Below are 18,781 nucleotides of genomic sequence, written 5' to 3'. Positions count from 1 at the left end.
GTCAGCGGCAGGTAAAAGGCCTATCCTTCCAGCCCTGCAGATAGGGACTGTCACGGGAGACCAGTACTTTTACACCGAAACCAAGTTGTAGAACTAAATGGGGTTTATTCTGGCATGCCAAACAAACAAAGATGTACAAAACATAATACAATACCAACTGGGGGCCTGGGGAGTAGACTCTAGCCTCGCATGGTGCAGGGGCCTGCTTCAAGAAGGCTTGTCCTGTCCGCTTCTTGTCCAGGATCTCAGAGGGCTGATCACACAGCAGCCCCTCTGAGATATCTCTCCAGCTGGTCACTGTAAAGATCAAACTCCTTCACAGACTGTCTCTCAGTCCCTCTGTCTCTCAGATAGTCCTCTGAGGGTAGATCTCCACACTCCTTCCCAGAGTGTCTGTCAGTCTGTTAGCCTCTCTTGCTCTCAGATGGTAGAACTCCACACTCCTTCTCAGAGTGTCTCTCTGATGGTAGCTCTGATTTTCTGACCAGCAGCACCCAATATATAGCCATCTGTGGCTATCCCTTCATGGTAGGGGGCTGATGGACAATCAGAGCACAGATTAAGTTAGTGCCACAACAGACAGAGGGCGTGCTAAGAACCCATCCCTGATTAAATCAGAGTCCACTCTATACAAATGAACACATCATCCAATTAACAATTTACAGGTTGACTCCCAAATCACATCACAGTGCTTACACATAACAAATACAGACTATGAAATACATTCTTACAGACATGGAAATACATTTACACATTCCCGGTTCTTCCCCAAATATTTAAAGCACATTTTGCCAAAATAAGCCTTACAAAGGTGGCCAAGTTACATAGATTTAGGGGTAGCTAGCTGGGCTTCATTTCAGTTTTGTGATGCCAGTAACCCCTATCGTTACAGGGACAGGGAAGTTGGAGTACGACCTTACAAAGGGATAGGCTGATTTGTTTATTTTGTATGCTGACTTAAAGCTTTATTGTTTGAAGATATGAGCTAAATAAAAAGCCCATGTTTATTTCACCCAAATCTATGTCTCCCTGGTTATACCTCTGCACTTGTCTCCTACAAACCATGATGCAGTAATAATATTTAATGAGTTTGTCACTAGAGACTACTGTAGATGCCATTTATTTAAACTATAATCTTGGCAACACTCCAAGCCTGCTGCCAAGGAGTCATCCTTGACTCTGTACTCTCCATCATTCCTCACATTTATTTCCATCATAGGGGTCTTATTCTATATATGCTAAAGCAGCCATTCAGATTTTTTGTTCTGCCAACCAGACTTATTGAAGTCTTTGGCTCCATTGGGTTGCTTTGGTGTATGTAGAATTATCACTTAAATCCGCGGCATACAAAATATAGATGGAATACACCCCTTTCACATTCAAAACATAACCAATAACTCTATTCACTCACTCATCATGTCCCTCTTCAACTACTCCAACTTCCTCCTAGTTGGCACCCCCATCCTCTGACTGTCTTCACCTCAATCCACCCAAATTGCTGTTGTCAGACTCATCTATCTCACTTGTCACTAGGCATAGAGGTAGGCAACATTTTTTGTTGGATTACAATCCGCCCGGATGGGCCAGTTCCTTTGGTTGGGGATATCCACAGATCTTTCCCAAAAAGGACGATCCATAATGGTGAATTAAAATGTTTTAAAAAAAAAATAGGGTTGAAGCTGGAAAACTTCGAAGCTGAACCTCATTAATTTCAACTTGGATGGCCCCTGCTTACCGAGATACACATTCCATAGGGAGTGTCAGTATGTCACTAAGAAAAGCATTACAAAAAATACATTTAGCAAACTATATGTAACAATAAAAAAAGAACACAATCAAATTGTATCCTTCAAATCCATTGATTATCTCAGTGGCTGCCTTAGCCCTCAACAGGAGCCTAGATAGCGACATTGGAAATCAATGAACAAAGGTATTTCTTACCCCTCATCCTCAGGGGCACCAGCAGATATTACCAATTGACTGATACCAGACTGATACCCAACCATAAAAATCAATGGCTAAAAACGTTATCCATCACATTTGAGGAATAACCATGGCCGTGTTCTCAAGTCAGCCATTGCAGGACTTAGCTGTTCTTGTCTACAAGTGATCTGTGATCAAACCCTTTTGGAAAAGGGGGGAGTTTAATAAGAGAACAAGAATGGTGGCTGTCAGCCTGAAAAATCGAGTTCCTATCTTTAGGTTTCCTGTATACAGTATATCTATATGAAACTCACCCGATTCTTGGATGATTAGCACATCAAGGAAGGCAAGTTGTACTGTGCTCCAAATGTTGGTCAATCGATCAGGGGTTTGTAAATCATCCAAGTAACTGAAGAAGGATAATAATTCCACTTCTGTACTTGTCCATAATAGGAATGTATTTTGGGGTGGATAGAAAGATGATTTATATGTAAACTCCTTTTCAAAGTGTATCATGTACAAGTTGGCATAAGTCAGGACCACATTCCTGCCCATACAGTAGCAGTACAGTACATTTAATTGGTAAGTAGTGTTGTGATTCAAATGTAAAGTGATTCTTTCAGTATACATGATAACATTTAATAATAACATAATTTACCTGATAGGGACAGTATCTTTCTAGTGTACTGTACATTCAGTACAGACTTTATAACCTCTATCTCTTTCTCATGAGGTACGTGTGATTGTATACAGACTAGCCTCATCTAAACACACCCCTATTTCATATTCACTAAACTGGGGAATACCCTTCAATTTAGTCAAAAAGTCAAACGTGCCACGTAAATATGAAGGAGTCAAGTGGCTGATTAAGAGAATGTGTAGTCGTAATTATTGGTCTGCCAGGAGGTTTGACTATACTTTTATGAATCTTGGGAAGGGTATACAATACGGGATATTTAGAATGTTCCAAATATAAAAATTATTTTTCTGAGATCCAACAATTATTAAGGCTTAATTTAAGAATATCTTTATCTCGCATGCATATTTTATAGTCGATCCCTGTCTAAAGTCAGATTGCAACTTTTGTCTGAAAGTTGGCAAATGGCCTCATCCCTGTAATCAGCATAATTCAACACCACCAATGTCCCTCTCTTATCTGATCTTTTTATAATAATATTTTTATTAGAAGCTATAGTATTAAGAGCAATTTTCTTTTTAATGCTCATATTGTAAGAGAGCCTGTGTCTCCTTTTAGCATATCTGTCAATGTCTGCTTTAACCAAGCACATGTATGCACTAACAGATTGACTTTTAAATGGCAGAATTAAAAAAGGGACTTCAACTTACATCCCTTAGTGATGCTATCCATAGCAGAATTGTCTACAATGTGTACTGGATGCTCCATCTACGAGGCTCTGGAAGAAAAGAAAGACTTAAGGTTTAAAGTACATTCAAATTAAAAAATGTTCCACTTCTAACTGAAAGCTGTCAAATTTCACTGATGGAAGAACTGAGGGCCCATGTGCAAGGACTGATCTCTCAATGTCAGATCATTGATATTGTGATAAGTTAATACAGTAATTAGTGAGTTCCTAGTCAATCCTTGCTCTGGGAAATAAGGAAAGAGGGATGCCTTTTATTTTTGTCTTAATATTCTTATTCTTGTGTGGGTCTAAAAAAGGCACTGGGCTCTTGCCACGTTTACGATCCGTGGATGAATGCATGACAGAATCACTTGAAATGTGTTCATTAGTTTTCTTTTGATACCTTCAATCGGGTTACCCCGTGATCTGCCCTCTTGCTTCAGCCTATGATAGACACTGCATCTTTATAATCGTTGACTACTATCTTACATTTTTATTTTTTTAAATGAATCATGTAATTTTTTAATTTTTCCAATTCTGTCTTAAGTTCCTCCAGTAACATCACTGTGTCACATCCTATATTCACATGTTCAATAATGATCTCCACTTTAGGAATGTCACAACTAATCTCACTGACTTACCCATCCACTTCTTCTACAACCAGATAAATGAGATCCAGTGATGCCTTAATATGCACTTGGCACCATTTATCAAAAAAAGCAGGATTGTGGGAACCAATCGTGGGTCTACTATTAATTTGGAGTCCCTGTGCTATTAGTTTCAGTCGATAATACTCAGACAAGGTATTGACATGCAAGTAAAGTTCAATTTCGCAACCGAAAAACACCATACATACTTGGGAAATATGCAGATTTCAATCATTTGAAAATACTTTGCATATCCAAATTAGCATATGTCCCAGGTTTCTCTGGTGTATTCAGGTTTATTTCTAAGTATCTCTCCACATATTATATAAAAAGTGTTTTAGGAGTTAAATAAGTCACTGGGTACGCTAGCAAAATAGGACTCTCTCTCCTCCCCAGCAAAACCCATATACCAGGGTCTGGGGTGGAGTAACGCCACCTTTAGGTATGAGAACCAACATCGCATTACATCCCTGAAGTAACGTTAACAGCCCTTTGTGGATACGGGTAACTCTTCTTTTACATCTTATTATCACTAATGGTTATTATAGTTAACACAATGCACTTTTCAGATGAAAACAGCACTTAACATTGATCTTTGAAGATACACATTAAGGCATAAAGTAATATCCTTAAAATCCCTCACCTCCCAGAGTAAGGAGAATAATTACATTAGTATTTCTGGTCACGTATCTCTAATTTACCCTATTTTACTTGTTATTTTAATTGTTTAAACGCACTAGATTAGATGGTGTAAATGTCTGCACCTACTTAAGGAGATCAGCAAGCATAACAAACTTGATTAGCAACTTTTTTTTTACATTTGACTCCGGTGCAAATTGCCAAAAGGAACATTATTGTCCAGCATTATGGCACTTATGTTGGCTGCCTTATACGTAACCCCTATTAAGTGAAACTTAAATTATTATGATAACAAACAGTAAAAACCCAGGTCTGGCCGCTACAGTAATGTTAACTCTAATTTCAATACATGACATTTTAAATTACAAGCAGCAGCAAGAACATCAGAAAAACTGAGAAATACTGTAGTCCAGTGTATGCAGCAGGTGAAGAAATACACAAAATCTGTGTTCAATTGAAATTCTCGGTCATTAGGTAAATCATAATACCCAGTCTGCATTGAAGCAGAGTAGGAGCAATCCCACACTTAAATATATGAAAGCTTCACGCTTTAAATGATGATACATACAACAAAGAAATATTTTTTAAAGCCCCACAAATATTACTTTACATTGCATTCAGCGAAACAAAAGCACGTGATAATCACTGGAGGGCAGTAGATGCACAGATATATTTAAAATAAGTACAGTCTACACATTAACATATTTAATCTCTAATGTTTGCCACCTTTAATATCCCTGAATCTGCATTCCATGTTTGTTCAACCATTGCCTGTAACTAAATATTTTCCACATCCTCCAGTAGCATCTTTTTGAAGTTAACACAGTATACTGTACATGTTTGTTATTATTAAACTGTTTAAATACATTAAGTCTTCTTTTGTTTCTTTAATTGGATCTTAAACTTTTACATGAATTTAACATACGTCTCATATACAGTAAGTATATATCCCAATGTCACCATAATCTCAGACAATGTGAAGAACTATATACAGATGTAGTAAGCTTTATATTACATACTGATAATGCAGAATATCCAGTTATAACACAGAATATCACATTTCCATCAAGTTTTATGGCATTCCTCTTTCTCCTGAGATGACGTCGACCACCCGATACAACTCCAACTGCATTGCCACAGATTTGTGATTTGCCTGATTTGATCACTGTATTGTGAATAAAACCATTGGAGGTTACTGCACTATTCTGATTTTACACTTTATTTTCAATACTGCTCTATGTAGTTCTTTTTTTCCTCTCCTTCGGTTCAGTCCCTCGCTCCTCTGCTTTTTTGAAGACTCTGTTTTGAAAAGACGACAGGAACAAGTCTCTAACCAAGGGTTGAGTGGAGGAGTACTCTTTTATTTAAACACTTCATTTTATATTTTGCACATTGTTGTTTAGCACCAGTTTTTGTTTATATATTTGCACCATATCCACTGGGCTGTTATTTGTGACACAGATTCAATGTATTCACTTTCTTTATTTTGACACAGTTTGGTATTTCCACTCGTAGCATAGAGCGCCACCTTGGGTTTTTTTCTAGGTCTGGTTCCAAGTGCTGCCAGCATCTCAGAAAGGTTGAAGTTTTAGTAATTATGCTGTTTCAAATATAAAGTAGGTTGTTTTAAATGAACAGATTATGTAATTTAATGATGCATGTACAACGTTGTAATTTCAAGGAAAGTTAGGCACTTTGAATTTGCCAAAAAAGATATTTATTGTAGCCAAAACAAAACCGACGTTTTGGCTGCTAGTGCAGCATTTCTCAAGGATATTGCCAATATTGGTTTATTCTGGCTACAATAAAAAAAAATTGCCAATCCAAAGTGCCTAAGTTCTCTTCTTGCCTTGGAATCTACTGCACGAAAGCAATGGGCCTTCCCATAGACTATGAGCACTGGTTTAATTATCCACTTTATTGATTTGGGAACTTTGGTGTGCAACATTTCTAATATTTTCTGTACTAATTCACCACATTATAATTTTACATCAATATATATTACAGTAATAAAGGAAATAATAGCTTGGTAGAAAAGTTATCAGAAGATATTTTAGAAATCAGCGAAATTAGGAATCGAGGACAGAAGACCATAAATGTAATTAAAGCTGCAGACCAAGCAAAATCCTACATCTACTATGACAAAATCCCCCAGATTACACAATATATCATCTTATAATGCAAAATATCACAGAGATTCCATAGGATTGAATGGTACTGTAGTGTTGATACAGAATATCACAACATACAGTATTCCACCATGCCCCACCAAAAGGGAACAATAAAGACTGCTAAATCTGTACTGTGTATATGGACCTATGTATATTGTTCTAAAAATTGAAATGGAAAAAGGTACTGATCCCCCTGTGACTACAAGTTTATTCCTGATTAAGTGTGTCAAAGAAGACTTGGTAGGAACACACAATAACATCTGTGGAGTTGATTGCATCAGAAGTGCATGCTTTTTATTGATGTTAATAATAACTATTACTGTATATTGAGAACTTTGCTTCTTCTTCCTTTGTGTTCTCTTCTTGAAACATTTTATTTTGACAATGTACTGTGAAGGTGGATGGATGGCTTGCTATCCCTGAGCTAACATGAATACATTTTTGTGGATTTAAATTCAATGGGGCTTTCCATGTGACAGCACCAGACCACAGTGATGCACATCATAGAATAGGGGCCTGTGACAGTATATAAAATGTATCACTCTACGGGGTTATTCACGAAGGTGCAGTGTGGGGTAATGCTCACGATCCAGAGTTAATTGCTGGATCAGTTGGGTTATTTCGCAATGGACCTTAGCGAATCTCACTCTATAGGTTCTACCTCTTTACTACATTTGGACATACAGTATCTTTGATGAACAAACATCAACAGAGTTATTAATTAACGTGCTAAAGTGAACTTCTGGGAAGAACCATACCAAAAATCCAATTGACTTGAATTTGCAATTCTGTACCATAGTGCTCAATCAGCACTATCCCACTTCGATAAATAACCCTCGAAGGGTATATTATTTACAATATTCTATTAACTTTTACTGTAGCCCTCTGGGTCTAATTATTTATCCCCTAATCACATTTAATAAGCCTGATCTTCAACATTGGTGCCCCTTTAAAGATTGTATGTAATGCACATGCATAACAAAAAACAGAGGCAACTTTCCTTACTTCAACTTCATGGCGTTTATTCTGAGCCAACACCAAAGGTTCAGACTTACCTGAGCCCTTTCTCAAACTATGGGGACACATTGATTGCTTGCCATGTAAATAAGCCGGAAACCACATGTGGTCCAGATCCCAGGCTCAGTGTTGCATAGGAGTGACGTCCTGACACACTAGGTGTTGTTGCCAAACATTAATTGTGCATAACCTTTGTTAAAAAAAAATTAAGCGCATTGCTCTATATATTTATGTATTTTGTTGCAAAGTTATTTTTTGACATAGCGAACATTGCGAAAGAGCATGCAGAGGTTTTTTTCATTGTCTGTGAATGAATACTTATTGATTGCTAGATAAATGGCTCAGACAAGTAATTTTCACAAGGTAATGCTAAGTAAACTACAAAGCAGCTTTAAAATAATTAACTAGCAATTCATTCCATGTTATTGCACTGGGTGAGCATTACAACGTTAAAAGTATCCCTAGAGATCTGTGGAATGAGGCTACTATTGAAGCCAGTGCTACTGTATGTGGTAACAGCAAAGAGTTTTGTACAAAATGGGAAAGAATACTGAATACATTCTCCTGAGACTTAATGTTATTGACAATTGAGGAATTACAAAAATAAAAACATTTTCTTACAGATCAAATATTGTACAGCTTGAAAAAAGTTTGACTAAACTAAAGGTCAAGCGCGATTAGCTACTGTAAAGTGGGAGCTAAATGAGGTGATCCTAAATTTGTGAAAGAATATTGATATTTTGGAAATTAATATTCTTATTGAAGGATACTTTTATTTTGCAGGGACACTTTTGATTATGAAAACGAGCATATATATGATTGGATGGTATTCTGTTGCTGGCTGGTAGAAGGGATTGACTCACACCTACAGAAAAGTGAGACCAAATTTGACATTTCTACAGCCAATGATGATCAATGAATTTGCATCTAAAGGCCTATTCTAGTAGCTCTGATGTTGTCATTGCCACATTGCACGTTTTGTTATGTTCAGAAGTCGCGGTACGAAATGAAATTTGCGAAAAAACTGTACTCTCTATTGCAAATCGTTTCAATATTGCATCTTAAAAAAAGGCAACATCATTACGATTAACGTCCAATCCTTGTGGTTTGTTCTTTTGGTTATGTTGCAGACAGGAATGCTCCTGCGAAACAACGCATTATACAAACTATATAAAGTAGCTATTTGCAACAGCGTGTGTCAATGCTGCTGGTAGTCGGGGAGAGACAGACTGGGATGGGTGTTTGGAGGTTTTTGTGATAGTGCGCATTAGTAGCGATTTCTGAGTGAGTTGTCATCTGTTATTATATTTTAATTTCGTATTTGCTTGTCGTCATTGTGAAAGGTTTTTGGAAGTGTATCTTTTTTCCCCATCTCTGTTTGGTGTGTGTGTGTTTGAGGAAGTGAATGATGGGGAGGGGAGGAGTGGACGTGGGAGTACACGTGGAAGTGTGTCAGAGGAGTAGACGTGGCAGTCAGAGGAGTGGGGGTGTGGGGAGTGGACATGTGAGTGAGGGGAGGGGAGTGGACGTCAAAGTCAGGGGAGTGAACATGGGTGTGAGGGGAATGGACATGGGATTGAGGGAAATGGACGTGGGAGTGAGGGGAATGGACATGGGAGTGAGGGGAATGGACGTGGGAGTGAGGGGAATGGACGTGGGAGTGAGGGGAATGGACGTGGGAGTGAGGGGAATGGACGTGGGAGTGAGGGGAATGGATTTGGAAGTGAGGGGAGTGGACGTGGGAGTGAGGGGAATGGACGTGGGAGTGAGGGGAATGGACGTGGAAGTGAGGGGAATGGACGTGGGAGTGAGGGGAATGGACGTGGGAGTGAGGGGAATGGACGTGGGAGTGAGGGGAATGGATTTGGAAGTGAGGGGAGTGGACGTGGGAGTGAGGGGAATGGACGTGGGAGTGAGGGGAATGGACGTGGGAGTGAGAGGAATGGATTTGGAAGTGAGGGGAGTGGACGTGGGAGTGAGGGGAGTGGACGTGGGAGTGAGGGGAGTGGACGTGGGAGTGAGAAAAATGGACGTGGGGGTGAGGGGAATGGATGTGTGTGAGGGAAATGGACGTGAGAGTGAGGGGAAAGGACGTGTTGGGGGTGGACATGGTGGATGTGAAGGGAGAGGACATGACAGACTGGAGGTGTAGGGGAGGTCAGGAGTAGAGATGGTCGAACCAGTCCAAATCCGTTTCCTGGATTTCCTGAGTTTTCCAATCAAAATCTACTATGCCGTGTAAAATCCACAGATGGATTGTTACAGTTTACATCCACGCGGATTAATCCATAACTGCCATTAGATACAATCCTCTGGTGGATTTGAACAAATCATCCGTGGATTCTGAAATCCGGTAACAGATTTGAAGCATCCAATCCGCAGTTTTAATTTTTAAAATCTATAGTTCGTACAACACACCATTTGTGGGCTGTAAATGATAGTCCAGAAAAAAAATGTCCTGTCTACCTTAAGACCTTTGATACTTAGCAAAGGCAAAAAAATAATCAGGATTTACAAAGCAAGTGAAACTCACTAATACCCGACAATAAAAAATAACCATACACACAGGTCAGGTGCTACCACTCATAACACAAAGTAGGTGGACACCTATGGCGGCACATTCTGGGGGAGAGGCAGAAGAGGAGGAGAATCAGGACAGCAGGAGAAGTGGAGGAGGATGTCAGGTGGCGATGGGAGAGGAGGAGAAAGGCAGGAGCAGATCAGGGTGGCAGAGGAGGAAGACAGGGGGTGGGGGTGGGAGAAGAGGACTGAGAACCACGGATATAGTGCAGGGTGGTACAGGAGGATGGTTGGGGAGGAGCGCACCACAGCGGTCTGACACAGAAGTCTTTATTGACTTCTGGTGTCTGCCGCTGCTACAGCGCAGCTCCTCCCTGATCATCCTCCTGTGCCATCCTATTCTCCCTCTGGCGTCACCCACCATTTTCCTTTGCTGCCCTGCTCTTGCCATTCTCCATCTTCTCCCGCCGCCTGCCATCTTCCGCCTCTGTCCTCTTCTCCACGCCTCAGTCTGGATGGGACCAGTGGCTCTGGAGGTGGCATGGTTGATTCCAAAGAGGATGGAGGAGGTGGAATGGTCAACACCAAGGAGAGCCCTAATGTGGGAAGTGACTCACTTCATTCTGCCTGTCTCATGAGAATTGAGGGGGATCACAGGCTCTCTATGCCCTGCTGTACAGTCAAAGTTGGACTATTAACTGGCCCGTCAACTGCCCATTACTGTTTCTGACAGCACTACAGTGCTGGGGTATCAGGTGTGTGATAATGCAGAACTGGTATCGCGATGTGTGTGCCATGGTTGCCAGCTGATGGTTAATTCTTGGAACTCTGGCTACTGCTTCCACAATAGCTCCTTCTGATGCACCATAATAGTGGCATCTCCTCTTGGTGCTGCAGTAGGACCCCTGGGTGCAGCAGTAGCAGCTGGAGAAGCAGTGGCAGGAGCAGTGGTAGAAGCAGCTGAAGTTGTTATATGGCCAGCTGGAGCTCTGCTACAGGTAGCTGGAGCGGTGGCATGGACAGTTGGAGCATCTCTAGCTGCAGTAGCAGGGGCATATGGAGTAGCAGCAGCAGCAGTGGCTGGGGCAGCTGAAGGAGCAGCAGCACGGGGGCTGGGACAGCTGGATGATAACATCAAACTCCTCAGGAGAAACCTTGGTTAGGATTAGGGGTATTGTCTCCACAACCAGGTCTTCCTTAGCGTCCTCTGTAGCATCTGGCAAGGGTGGTCTGTTTGATGGTCCTGAATAAAATGACATCATATACTCAAATACAGTCATACAGAATGTGGGTACATATAAGCAGATTTTAAGAGAATGGGGTTGCCTAATCAGCCATTTTTAACCATGTTTCTTTATTTATAGAACATTTTACTATGACACAAAATAGAGGCCATGATCTACAAACTGTTGCTAAACGTTAGAAGGCCTTTACTCCCATGTACAGTACTTGAATGAGAGCTGACGCATTGTAAAGTTTATCACCCTTTTGTAGATCAATTACATTTAGAGTTACCTCTGATTTTCCAGTATGTCCTGAGCACTAAATTACATAAAGTACTTACAAATGTACTATTTATAACATGTTTCAAATGGCAAACATCAGAAGTCTGGAATGCATTTAGACAGGAGGATAATTTGAGGGACTCAGGTAAATAGCTTCAGCAGTAGGGTGATTGTTAGCAGAAGCAAGAACAAGACGATTCTTCAGCAAATCTTTAGACTATAAGCAGTTTGCTAATGGTGAATCTTAGGATATACAGTATGTGCTGGGTACAGTGGGTGTTTAGATACCTTTCATAAGATGATTATTCAGGTTTTACATTAACTATTTGAAATACAGAGACTCTTCAACTGTTAAGTAAACTAGTGTTATTGTTATTAGTGAGCAGTTATATGGTCCTAAAATAGGCAACGGATTACTTTATAAATTATTGCTACGTTACTGCAATGTGCAAGACATGGCCTATGGTAATTTCTAATCTTACGAGGGCAGACATCTAAGCATATCACATACAGGTGGCTGTGAAACATTTTAAAGTGTAACATTGAAAGTGTCTGGAGTTAATTTTGGAGTTGAAATTGGAGGTGAAGATTGGAGGAAGACCTGGACTCTGCACAACAACAACTCTGCATCTGTGAGAACTTGACTTTCTAAAAGCTGTGATTCTTTGTACTCTTCCTATCCTCCAATACGTGGGAAGTCTCTCCTCCTGCATCTCACTATGCCCTCCCTATTGCTTCGTCTGTTTACTGTTTCCTCACTCCTTTGTGAACGTTTCTGTTCTCTACAACTTCCCCACTGCACCGTTATTTATACACCTCTCTCCCAACAACTTATTTTCCCCTCAATAAAAAAACACCCACAGAAATCCTCTATTCACACACTCTATCTACTCCTTCCTGCTGCTGGGGAACTTCCCTAAGCCTGAACTAAGACATACACACCTGATCTCACCCATGTCCCCCTGCCATCTCTTCCCCTGTAAATGGTGTTAACCTTATGATTAATACTGACTAACCTTAAAACTCACCCCACAAGATAAGCATCCCAACAGCCTGCACTCATGGCTACTGTCCCACAGTCACTCCTACCACCCATTGTGGCCAAGCACTGCCATCTACAGCACTTATTCCCTCACCTGCTGTCTCTGTAAGTTTCCCCTCAAAACTCTTAGATTGTAAGCTCTTCAGGGCAGGGATTTCCTTTCCTATTGTCTGATTTTGCAGCACTTAATTTATTTTAATTCCCTGTACTGTATTCTTTATGAAGCGCTGAGTACACTTTTGGCGCTATATAAATAAAGACATACAATACAATACAGTAACTAAATACTCAACACCTGTATGAGTGACTGCACAGCAAATACCTGTAATACAGTTATCTGTGTTCTTATTTTCAAGGTTATGTATAAAGTGACATGTATACATGAGTTTGATATATAATGTATAATATATTAACGTATTTGAACTTACCAGGTCAATCTCTCTCCAGATCTTCTTTGTCGATCAGTCCATGAAGTCCCACTACCTGGGAGGTGGTAATTACTGTACCTAAATCAAGTCCTGCTCAATACCCATGATATGAAGTGGAGCAGGTAATCTCCCTCCTGTCATCTTGGTGTGAGCCGCAGATGTCAACCCATCTTTTCTTTAACATATCCATAGAGTTGACTATGTTCCCCAGGGCATTGATATGGGTCAGGATCCTGCCCCAAATCCTCTGATTTTCAGCTGTGCTAGTGCATGTGCACAAAACACCCAATAATTTGGAGTGCTTATTCACCACACCATTTATCAGAATCTCAGGTTCCTTCTCAGTAAACTTGAGACTTCTGATTAAAGCAGCATCAGAAGCAGAAGCACCAATACCAGCAGCAAAGGTAGATGCCTGCTCAGCCATGTCCATACAGTAGTTCAAATATTTAGCAAATATGTGCTTGTCATATGGGGTGTCATGTTAGATAATGCACATGCGCAACGCGAGTGGAATAGATGTGCGTCAATGGTAAAGCACGTTATATGTTTTTACCAATGCGCATTTGCAGTGTATTGGTTAATGCATCTCAGCGCAACGATAATTCCCGTTAGTACAGCTAACGTAACAATGCTAGTTTGACAAACGGCCGTTGTTTTTGCATTTCATTAGCTTTCAGGATAACCATTAAACTGAAGAATACCAACGGACGTTACCTATTTACACAAAAACAATCACCAATAATATTCACTTGAATGGCAGCTAACGCAGGATTAGGTGCATTAACCCACACCAGACCTTAGTGGAAAAAAATCCCTATTGGCTTACTGTACATTTGGAACATCAAATAAATAGAGTTAACACATGGAATTCTGAACATTTTTTTTATGCTGGTTTAGTGGCAGCTCAACAGATTTTCAATTATTTTGCATGCAACATCTAGAGAGAACATTTTGTACTGGATACAAGATCCTATTCATTTTATGCTGGATACATTTTCCTATTGAGAAAAAAATCTCACACGGAAGTTCATTTTTGGGAATGTGACAATAAAATAAATCTTTACAATACCTCTACAGCAACCATATTACCCAGGACACGAGTCCGCTATTCCAACACACTCTGACTATATAAAAAGCCTTTTGCTATTGCCTTTTGCTATTGTATACATAAATAAAAAGATCTATTACAGGGAGAGTTTCTAATTAACTTTGCACAAAATGTACTGTTCATTAAAGTTTTCCTTTTTCATTATCGGAAAGCTGTACAAAACATAAGTGCCTCTCCTCTAGAGCAGAAAGCTCTATTGCTTGGGCAGACTGGTTTATTCTGCTTCTCGTGTTGTAAGTTATATTCTACATCGGTATATGAAAACATTTTTAATCTCACTAATTCAAACAGCTATGATATTGTAAAATGCACTAAGCAGCAACATTTAACCACTACTGGCCCATTTGATATATAGTACTAGCATCAACCTATTTTAGGAAGATGGGAGTGACTCTACACAGTACATTAAATGTACTCACGGTCCTCCTGGATGTCACATACAGTGGCGACAGATCTTATTCTCACACTTCCCGCACGGCAGGATGCGTGCGGGAAGCGTGGTGACGCTGCTTGTCGCGGCGTCACTGTGACGTCACTGTCACGTGCGCGCCCGGCTTCCCCGGCTTCCCTGACACCCCTGGAGTTTGAAGTGAGGTAAGCGGGGGTGCGGGGAAGCATAGGGGCAGAGCAGGAGCCGGGTTCGGGGTCGGGAAGGGGGGCTAAAATGCGAGTGGAGTGGAGGGGGGTGCGCGGAGGAATACGCGGCGGCGCGCGGTCTAGACCCGGCGCCAGCCGGAGTAGATCCCGACCTGCCGCCGGCAAAAGTTGCAATAAAAGCTGCCGCTGCTGTAGATGACCTTCACACAGATCTAATGCATTATGGCAGACATGATTTTCCCTGTATTTGTTATGTAGGAGCAACTTGCAGAAGCATCTGCAAGAAATAACCCTGTGGTGGCCTAATTGTTAAACAACACAGGCTTTGGTGGGCTAACATTTATTTATAAAATGTATTACCACGAAGTAATACATTGAGAGTTACCTCTCGTTTTCAAGTATGTCCTGGGCACAGAGTTTTGATAATACATGGTTGCGTTACATGAACAGAGATTATACAGTACATTAAATTTACCAACAATTCATGGACAATTAGAGTTAATATAGGATCGTGCGTATGTAACAGTTTTCAGACATGATTAAAATGGTGTTAGAAGAGGTAGTATGGGCCTGCTATGTATTGTGTTAGAAGAGGCCCTGCCCCAAGGCGCTTACAATCTATAAGGAAGGCTAAATGGTAACATAGCGTACAGGGGATGAGAATGTCTGTGTGTTTCGGATTGTAACAGAGCAGCTGTAACATTAACAAACATCAGCGAATGGCAGCGAATGTTTTACACCCTTTGGCTGCTATAAAAGGCTATAGCCTTTGGGGCGATGTAGACTGAAGAGGTTCTGAATCAATCCATCTGTGATATGATAGTCCTTTGTTTAGGGGCCATAAACATTACAGAGAGTGGGGCTCATATAAACATGATCATCATGAAGAGATGTGCAAACCAAGGAGAGCGACTTTCAATTTAGTAGGGTCTCCAGTTGTCGATATTTCCCCTCAAACCTTCCTCCAACTAAATTAGGAAGACATGCCAGTGCTGAAAAAGGAGCACAAGTGAGATGTATGCTAATAGCATTGCAAAGTATATTTGCATGAGTCCCATCCCACACTTCCTGAAAGGATTTCGATACCAACTATACAAAGTTGATAAGCCTAAAGCACCAACCTAATAACTGAAATGTTGTACTGAGTCTGCCCCAACAGGACTAGAACCCACAACTGTTTTTCCAAGCAGCAGTTCTAGCAGTGTGAGCCCAATCAGCAGATGAGTAGCATCACTGGCACATCATACTTTTGAGCTGCTCACTGTTAACACATGTAGCTACTCCAACTATTAGCATATTTTACAGGTATCTCAGGTGTGCTCCACAAGTATTATAGAACAAAAAGGTTAATATCCAATTAATGGATGAGATCAAATAGTAATGATCAGATGTTCCCAAAGTAGGTGAACAAAAGTAATAAAATATGCTGGTAAGTCAAGAAACCTTCACCTCAGGTCATACAGGAACTAATAAATAATGGAAATATAGGTTATAGTCCCAGCATCTATCAGTATTCCAAAGTTTCAAGGTATACTTCTTACTGCTTCCCCATTAGAAAAATATTTAATGCAGAAATATTTTTATAGTTGTAAAAACTGTAATTGCAACTTAGAGGTGATAGTTGGTAATATCAAACCAATAGAAATAGTGGTTAGAGGCAATGGAACGGGTTTCCAGTGTATTTGTTATACCTGGTAACCTTGTAGCTAATTATATGAGCCTTAGTCAGTATAATCAGAAATAGACCATCATGTCCCCAGATAAGTTCTTGATCTGAACTGCCAGAGGGGTTCATTAAAAATGGTCGCCAAACTCGGTCAAGAAGGGTTAGGAGGAAGATCCACAATCTTGGTATATTAGATCGTGGTATAATCAAAATCTGCCTCCAAGTGTGCCCATAGAATTTTAACAATCTAATTTGTTCGTTTAGCTTTCTAAGTCACGGTGAGGTAACTAGACAGGAGCCTGTATGAGCACTCAGAGAGTTATTGTATATATGTATATATATTGTATATATGTTATATGTGCTTGTTTTTCATAGAGGCAGGTAGCTGCAACAGTGTAACAGCAGTGTAGCCAAAACTCATGCGTTTCTTAATAGAAGTCCTGGCCCTGCATGCGCGTGCATGTGAATGATCGCCGACGTGCGCGTTTTGCATGATACTGCTTCGTCAGGGCTCATTTAGGGGGAGTGTCCCTTTGGATCTATAGTGCTTTTATAGCTACATCTATCATGAGGTTGTTCATAGTTAACCCCTTAGGTACCTGATTCCAACGGGCAAGATCGTATCCCAGTAGCAAGTACACAGTAAGGATAGATGAATTCAGGAAAGGCTAAGTACTGTATATCCCCTGGCAATATTTAATGTTTGAATCAAAGTTTTAATAAAAGCAACACTATAAAACACTGCAAATACACAGGGATATGCAAATAACAAAGTAAATACTATAATGATGTGTCATATAGTAGTGAATGGGGCTAACTTAATGTGTTGTTGTCTTGGTGAATTTACTGTACCATGATAGATGGTGCAGTATATGTTGGTCCCGTTCAAGTTGTTGAGGTTTGTCCTGTAGGAGTTCATCACGGGGCAGGTATTTGGCACGTTTATATGCCCTTTTAACCACTTTATGACTATATCCTCTCTCCAAGAATTGATTTCTCATGAGGCCTGTTTTTCATATTCCGTTTGACTACAGCAATTTTTTTTCAACCGAAGAAATTGACCTGTTGGTATCCCCTTTATTAGTGCCCTGGGACGATGGCTGTTAGCTTGCAATAGGCTGTTTGTTGCAGTGGTTTTGTGAAATAGAGTGGTGTCCAAAGCCCCATTGAAGCCCATAGTAATCCTTAAATCCAGAAAGCAGATGGAGTTGCTATCGTATTCAAATGTTAATCTTAGATTAAGATTGTTGATATTGAGTTTCTCAATAAAGTAATTACAGTAATGTCTCCACAGGACCCTGCCATAAGATGAACACATCGTCGATAAAACAAATCCACATATCTATGCAGGTTGTGTAACACTCAATTTCTTCATTAAAAACTACCTCTGATTCCCACCAACCCAAATACAGGTTCGCGTAGGACGTGGCACATTTAGTGCCCATGGCGGTCCCCTGTATTTGGTGGTACTACTTATTGTCAAACCAGAAGTAGTTTTTTTTAGGATGAACTGCAGGAGTGTTCTAACAAAGATGTTGTGTGTTTGATGCCAATGTCCCCTGGTTTTGAGGAAATATGAAATGGCATCCAATCTTGTTCATGTTTGAGGCTGCGGTCCCAGTCATCACTGTGACATGCGCGCCCGGCTTTAATATAGAGATCCCTCTGCATGGTGACTAGATTGCCACCTTTGTCTGAAGGTTTTATAACCATATTTTTTATTATTTTCAAGTTCTTTCAAGTCTTGTTTTTCACACCTTATTCTAACTATCCCTTTTAATTTAGCTGGGGGGAAAATACGGTTTCATTTACTTTTGCACATATCGTGACTCTTAATTACTTATTGTTTGTCTAATTCATACACCTTTTTGTTTCAAAAGACATGGAATTGGTTAATATAAACCCTACTGGATATTTAGGAAAAGACTGGTTTTGATTCAAAATGGTCATCATGGAAAAAAAAAACCCTATGAACTGCTGTAATTTTCACTGGTTCATAAATTTTCTCGCCACTGTATGTATCTTGTAGGAGTAAGTTAGAACTTCAATATTAGTTGATAATTTTTTTATTTGGACTAACAATTGATATTATAAGACAAGGTTTTGAGTGTTCTCCTCGCTTTCTCACTTCATGTCTTTTAGGAGGAAAGT

Source organism: Ascaphus truei, chromosome 1 (genome assembly GCF_040206685.1).
Source record: "Ascaphus truei isolate aAscTru1 chromosome 1, aAscTru1.hap1, whole genome shotgun sequence".
Taxonomy (NCBI): domain Eukaryota; kingdom Metazoa; phylum Chordata; class Amphibia; order Anura; family Ascaphidae; genus Ascaphus; species Ascaphus truei.
Note: the sequence above shows the minus strand (reverse complement) of the source record.